The sequence below is a fragment of the Brachypodium distachyon genome, chromosome 1 (genome assembly GCF_000005505.3).
Source record: "Brachypodium distachyon strain Bd21 chromosome 1, Brachypodium_distachyon_v3.0, whole genome shotgun sequence".
Taxonomy (NCBI): Eukaryota; Viridiplantae; Streptophyta; class Magnoliopsida; order Poales; family Poaceae; genus Brachypodium; species Brachypodium distachyon.
The window spans coordinates 44,854,455-44,862,720 of NC_016131.3; positions in this window are offsets into that span (position 1 = coordinate 44,854,455).

The window sequence follows — 8,266 nt, forward strand, 5'->3', positions numbered from 1 at the left end:
CCAAACCATAATTCATACGGTGTCGTTTCAACGGATTTAGATGGTGCCCTATTTAAAGTGAATGCGGCTGTCTCTAATGCATAACCCCAAAACGACAGTGGCAAATCAGTAAGAGACATCATAGACCGTACCATATCCAATAAAGTACGATTACGACGTTCGGACACACCATTGCGTTGTGGTGTTCCAGGCGGCGTAAGTTGTGAAACAATTCCACATTGTCTTAAATGCGTGCCAAACTCGTAACTCAAATATTCACCTCCACGATCCGATCGTAGAAATTTAATTTTCTCGTTACGATGATTCTCCACTTCATTCTGAAATTCCTTGAATTTCTCAAATGTCTCAGACTTGTTTTTCATTAAGTAAATATACCCATATCTACTCAAGTCATCTGTGAAGGTTAGGAAGTAACGATATCCACCGCACGTTGTAACACTCATTGGTCCGCACACATCAGTATGTATGATCTCCAACAAGTCACTGGCCCGTTCCATTAAGCCTGAAAACGGGGTTCTAGTCATCTTACCCATGAGGCATGGTTCACATGTATCAAATGATTCAAAATCAAGTGATTCAAGTAGTCCATCAGAATGGAGTTTCTTCATGCGTTTTATACCAATATGACCTAGACGGCAGTGCCACAAATATGTTGAACTATCATTATCCACTTTGCACCTTTTGGCATTAACATTATGAATATGTGTGTCACTACTATCGAGACTTAATAGAAATAAACCATTCACAAGTGGTGCATGACCATAAAAGATATTACTCATATAAATCGAACAACCATTATTCTCTGATTTAAATGAATAACCGTCTTGCATTAAACAAGATCCTGATATAATGTTCATGCTCAACGCAGGCACCAAATAACAATTACTAAGATTTAAAACTAATCCCGAAGATAAATGTAGAGGGAGCGTGCCGACGGCGATCACATCAACTTTTGATCCATTCCCGACGCGCATAGTCACCTCATCTCTTGCTAGTCTTCGTTTATTCTGTAGCTCCTGTTTCGAGTTACAAATGTGAGCAACTGAACCAGTATCAAATACCCAGGTGCTACTACGAGTACTAGTAAGGTACACATCAATAACATGTATATCAAATATACCTTTGACGTTGCCAGCCTTCTTATCTGCCAAGTACTTGGGGCAGTTACGCTTCCAGTGGCCAGTTCCCTTGCAGTAGAAGCACTCAGTATCCGGCTTAGGTCCAGATTTGGGCTTCTTCGCGGGAGTGGCAACAGTTTTGCCACCCTTCTTGAAATTTCCCTTCTTACCCTTTGCCTTCTTGAAACTGGTGGTCTTATTGACCATCAACACTTGATGCTCCTTTTTGATTTCCACCTCCGCAGTTTTTAACATCGCGAGGAGCTGAGGAAGTGTCCTATCCATCCCTTGCATATTGTAGTTCACCACAAAACTTTTATAGCTAGGTGGTAGTGACTGAAGAACCCGGTCAATGCCTAATTCATTAGGAATCTCAATTCCCAGTTGTCTCAGGCGGTCGGCGTACCCAGACATTCTGAGCACGTGCTCGCTAACGGAGCTGTTCTCCTCCATCTTGCAGTTAAAGAACCTTTCGGAGGCATCATACCTCTCCGCACGGGCTTGGGTCTGAAATAAAGTATTCAGTTCCCCAATCATAGCATATGCCGAGTGGTGCTCAAAACGCTTTTGGAGCTCAGGTTCCATACCAAGCAAGAGGCCGCACCTAACTACATTGTGGTCCTCAGATTGAGTCAGCCAAACGTTCCTAACGTCAGCAGACTCAGTTGCTGCGGGTTCTGCACCAAGCGCTGCATCAAAAACATAAGCCTTTTTGGCAGCTTCGAGGATAATCCTCACATTCCGGAACCAGTCCGTAAAGTTGCTTCCATTGGACTTCAGTTTATCTTTCTCTAGGAGAGTATTCATATTGAACGCAGTACGAGCCATTGATCTACAGTATATTTGCAAAGGCAATTAGACTAAGTTCATGATAATAAGTTCAAGCTAATCAAATTACTAATGAACTCCCACTAAAATCAACATCCCTCGGGTTGTTTAGTGACACATGATCCAAATCCACTACACCAAGTCCGATCATCACGTGAGATGGAGTAGCTTCAATGGTAAACATCAGCATGTTGATCACATCATTCATATGACTCATGTTTAACCTTTCGGTTCCTTGTGTTCCGAGGCCATGTCTGTACATGCTAGGCTCGTCAAGTTAACCAAAGTATTCCTGCATGTGTAAAACTGGCTTACACCCGTTGTATGCGAACGTAGAGTTTATAACACCCGATCATCACGTGGTGCTTCAAAACGACGAACTTTTGCAACGGTGCATACTAAGGGAGAACACATTATTATCTTGATATTAACAATGAGGGATCATCTTATAATGCTACCGTCAACTAAGCAAAATAAGATGCATAAAAGGGATAAACATCACATGCATAAATAATGTGACATGATATGGCCTTCTCTTCGTGTGCCTTTGATCTCCATCTCCAAAGCACGGGCATGATCTCCATCATCACCAGCATGGCGCCTAGGTCCTCGGGCGTCATGTATAGTTGCCTCCACCAACTATTGCTACTACGACTATTGCTACTACTAGCGATAAAGTAAAGCAATTATATGGCGATTAAATCATTGACACGAAGGTCATACAATAATTAATGAGACAACCATACGGCTCCTGCCGGTTGCCAAACTCATCGACATGCAAGTCGTGAAATATTACAAAACATGATCATCTCATACATCAAATATATTATATCATATCTTGGCCATACCACATCACATGCCCCTGCAAAAACAAGTTAGACGCTTCTACTTTGTTGTTGCATGTTTTACGTGGCTTTAGGGGCTGCACTAAAAGAACCGTTCTTACTTACGCAAAAGCCACAACGGTGATATACAAATTGCTTATTAACCATATAGGCCTCCCATTGCAAATCAGATTTCAACTATAGTGGGAGAGACAGACACCCGCCAGCCGCCTTATGCAATACAAGTTGCATGTTAATTGCGGAACCGGTCTCTTGTGCGAAGACAAGTAAGGTTGGTCCGAGCCGCTTCATCCCACTATCCCGCAAAATCCGATAGTGCACAAAGGAGGTAGCAATATGAACATCAACGCCCACAACTAAATTGTGTTCTACTCGTACAAAACATCTACGCATAGAACTAGCTCTGATACCACTGTTGGGTTCGTTGCATAGGAAACAAAAATTTTCCTACGAGAAGTGCGGAAGAAACCCAAGAATATATATACTAGATGTATGTAACGAGAGGGATCATGAACACCATACCCTCGTAGACCGCTAAGCGTTACGATCACGAGATCGTTGTTGGTGTAGTGGAACTTTCAATGAGATCAATCTCAGTGCCGAACGGACAGCACCTCCTTGGTATCCACACGTTCAGCTTCACGTTATCTCCTCCTTCCTCGATCCAGCAAGCGAGAGGGAGAGGTAGACGAGATCCCGGCAGCACGACGGCGTGGTGACTATGGTGAATATTCTCACGGGCAGGGCTACGCCGTGCGCGTGAGAAGAGGAGGAGAGGAGGGCTCAGGGGAGAGAGATCCAACTGAAAGCTTGGGGTGTCTCTCTCCCTTGCCCCCCCCTTCTATTTATATAGGGGTAGAGGAGGCGTGGCCGGCCAGGACTATCCCGCGGCCAGGACTCTCATGCGGCCAGGACTCTCCCGCGGCCAGGACTCTCATGCGGCCAGGACTCTCCCGCGGCCAGGACTCTCCTCCTGGCCGCATGGGCCCTGTGGGCTAGCCCCTCGGCCCATTAAGGCCAGGGTGCTCCCTCACAGGCCCATTTAGCCCAGGGATAGGTGGGCCTCAAGGTGGAACCCTCCGGATCCCTCCGGAACCTTCTAGAAGCTTCCCGGTCAAAACCGGGAAATATTCCAAACTTTCCAGAACCCTGAAAACAACTTTCCATATATAAATCTTTATCTCCGGAACATTCCGGAGCTCCTCGTTGCGTCTAGGATCCCATCCAAGACTCCGAATCATAATTCGATATCATCATCATTTATCTCATCTAACCCAAGCAACATGAAACGTTAAGTGTGTGACCCTACGGGTTCGAGAACATGTGGACATGATCAAATATCAATAACCAATAGCGGGACCTGGATGTCCATAATAGTTCCCACATATTCCACGAAGATCTCATCGGTTGAACCACTATGTCGAGGATTCAATTAATCCAGTATCCAATTCTCTTTGTCTCGCGATATATTACTTGCCCGAGATTTGATCGTCGGTATCGCCATACCTAGTTTAATCTCGTTACCGGCAAGTTCTCTTTACTCGTTCCGTAATATAATACCCCCGCAACTAAACACATTAGTCACATGCTTGCAAGCTCATTAGGATGTTATATTACCGAGAGGGCCCAGAGATATCTCTCCGTCACAAGGAGTGACAAATCCCAGTCTTGATCCATACAACCCAACAAGCACCTTCTGGGATACTTGAAAAACACCTTTATGATCACCCAGTTACGAGATGACGGTTGATGCCCACAAAGTATTCTTCCGGTACTAGGGAGTGGCATGATCTCATGGTCTAAAGAAATAATACTTGACATAATAAAACATAAGCAACTTAAACTTAAGTGACACGATCAAAAGCTATGTTTAGGTTTGGGTCTGTCCATCACATCATTCTCCTAATGATATGACCTCGTTATTAAATGACAACACATGTCTATGGTTAGGAAACCTTAACCATCTTTAATCAACGAGCTAATCTAGTAGAGGCGTATTAGGGACACGGTATTTGTTTATTTATCCACACATGTATTTGAGTTTCCAATCAATACAATTATAGCATGGGCAATAAACATTTATCAAGAACAATGAAATATGATAATAACAAATTTATTATTGCCTCTAGGGCATATTTCCAACAGCAGGTACCTTGTTTCCGTTAGTGTGTGCAACCCCGACCTAGTCGGATCCTTGTGTTGTTCTTGTTTTAAAGCATGCATCACACCTATCCATGTAATTGTCATGCATCCTAATACAACTATAACATTGTTGTGTGTATTTGATCCATTAAATTCTATTCCTTGCATATGGAGTTGTATAGGTGCTATGTGTAGTATTTTCGGACTCCATTTAACTTGGTAATCGTATATCGGATTTACTTTCGGAATCCTTAATATGACATGCATCATCCCTATATGCCACGCATCATTCTTTGATTGCGCATATCAGTTAACTTGTGTATCTTGTATGCTTATACTTTCCTTTATGTGGTGTATTTGCTTCTTTTTCGCTAGTCTTCGATTCCTATGACGACGACTACACTTGTGTTCTTCTTCTAGGATTTCTGCTCAATTCCGGGCAATTGAGTACTCCAGGCAAGCAGCCATTCATTGACCATGTTGATTTATATCCAACGCCTCTCTTTCATTCTTGCACTAAGTTACGTTCTCAGTCTTGTCATGATGCCTCTAGGATTGCATAGCTCTTAGTCAGCTCTACTCAAATGCCTTTGTCTTGTTATTTGTCCTATTACCATGTCACATGTTTGTTGTTGCCCTACATCTTGGTCATTAGATGTCATGCTTAGTTGCGAGTCTAGTGTCCTTATATCTGGGGTTCCACAATTGCTACATCCGCATGCTACTTCCTGTATTTAAATTGCAATTATTAAACTGTGATATGATATTAAACTGTAACAAGGCAACGATGGAAAGCTGTGCTAACGCATTGGTGTTTTGTTCCATTGGCGCCGACCTAAGGACTGAGTTCTCATTTTCGCCGACCCAAGAAACTTCGCGCTAACCGCTGGTGGGAGAATATATGGGTTCCCCCTCGGCTTAGTACTCGTTTCATAGCTATTCTAGGGGCCGCATAGTTCGGGCGTTCCATTTGGCATATTGCATATACACTGGTGTTGTGTTTGGAGATTTGTTGGTACTTCGCATACATATAGGACTACGGCACACGTCTGGAGTGGTCATTCTGCGGACACTGAACCACTACAAGCTGTTCCCGCAACTCTTGAATCCGTACGACGCTTCGGCCGGGCTCTCGTTTCGGATTAGACTCAGTTGGGTGGTTCCTTGGATTAGTTGTGGGGCTTGGAAACATCGTGTCGCCCAATCCTGCCGACACATGTCTTTGTGTGTTCCTACTCGAGTGGCAACAAGGGTTGGACGAACGTGTATGGGTAAATTGGCACACCCTGCAGGGATAAATCTTTTGGAAAGCCGTGTCTGCGGTTATGGACGACTTGGTTGGTCATTACTTGATCATAGAGAACTCAATCAATTTAATTAACTTAATCTCTTAAACTGGAGTAGTAATTAGCCTTAATCATGGATATGCTTAAAACTGCTGAAGTGTGAGTGTCCTTTGGATTGCTTCCTCACAGGGTGTTGACAGGGTGATATGAGGATTGTGTTGTTTTGGTGTTTAGTAAATAGGTTAATCACCTCACTTAGTAGACGCTTCTCATCCTCTCATTGGACGTTGTTATTAGAGTGTCTCTCCAGATATCTGCGGCCGCATAACCCCACTTTACCCTCCTTTGAGACATGTTGCATACCAGCATAGATCTCCCCGTAAGTCTTGCGAGTACTTTGTACTCAGTAGCTTTGCAACGTTGTTTTCTTCAGAGGTTCCAGCAGAGCAGGTGAGCCGCTAGCTTCTTCGTGGAGCACGACGTTGGATTCGATGTTTAGCCAGGAGATCCAGATCAGGGTTCTGAGACTCGTGGCGGGTTTCCTTCCAGCTTCCAGCCTCTTCAGGCCATGCTGTATTCTTGTCCGTACTCGGGCATAGTTCGACTTCTGCTAATGTAATGATGTAATGTTGGGACATGTGTCCTCTCTTTGTAATAATTGTTATTCTGCTCCTTGTATGAGCTTTGTAATTACTCTCTTCTGTAGAGTTTTGGTAATGATATTCATGTTGCAAAACCCTGCGATAAGCACATTAATGCATGTATGTATTGAGGTGTTTTTCGTAGGTTAAGAACCTGAGGCTTGAATTATGCAAAGGTTAGCAATTTGGGGCTGAATTGTATAATTTTGGTCCCGGGGTCTTACATGTGAGCATCTCTACATTTCCACGGTGCCTCTCTGGCACGTAGCACGTTGCGGACGGGTCTAGCAACTGCTAGGCCTCGTTCTGGGGCGTCCCGGCAACGAGCTTGGTTTTCGGGCTTCCAGCAGCCCCCTACTCACAGCCAAGGATGAGGAGACAATTATGTGCACCTGGAGCAGGAGACAGAAGCATTCACAGACAGCAAAGCACAATATTTACCAATGCAACACTTATCTTTATTCAACTTTGTGCTAGCGGATTACAATCGGGCCTTGCCCGACAACACTAGGTTAAAGAGGCACGCTACCGCAGCGTCACCCGTGGGTAAGGCGCCACCGTTTCACGGGTAGAACTTGCGGAGGTGCTCAATGTTCCAACTATTGGGCACTGGCAAGCCTTCTTTGGTTTTCAGCCGGACAGTCCCCGGTCTGGTCACCTGCACTACCCGGAAAGGGCCTTCCCAGATTGGCATCAACTTGTTCCCTGGCATTCGTTCCTTGTATCTGGCGCAGGACGAGGTCTCCAACCTTGAGCCCCCGGGGGGACTCTCCTGTCGTGATAACGACGGAGTCCCTGCTGGTAGTTTGCAGCTCGTACAGCAGCCCGGCAATGAATCTCCTCGATGAAGGTAAGGTCATCAATCCTCTGCATGTGTTGGCTCTTGTCACCGTATGCGCGTACTCGAGGTGACCCATACTTGAGCTCGAGGGGCAGCACAGCTTCTGCCCCGTAGACGAGGGCAAACGGAGTTTGACCCATCGCCCAACTCGGTGTGGTCCGCAGTGACCACAGCTCGGGCTGGAGTTCTTCAACCCAGTGTTTCTCGTGGCCTTTGAGCTTGTCAAAGGTTCTCGTCTTGAGCCCCCGCAACACCTCTGCGTTGGCTCGCTCAACTTGCACATTGCTCCTCGGATGAGCAACAGAGGCAAAGTGAATCTTAGTGCCCATGTCTTCGCAGTAAGCTCGGAACACCGCACTAGTGAATTGCGTGCCGTTGTCGGTGATGATGCTGTTAGGCACACCAAATCGGCACACAATGCTCTTGAAGAACTTGATGGGTGCCTGCGCCGTGACGGCTCGGACAGGCTCCACCTCGACCCACTTCAACAACTTGTCGATGGCCACAAGTAGGTACTCGTAGCCGCCAACTGCTCTCATTAGTTTGCCGACGATGTCCAGCCCCC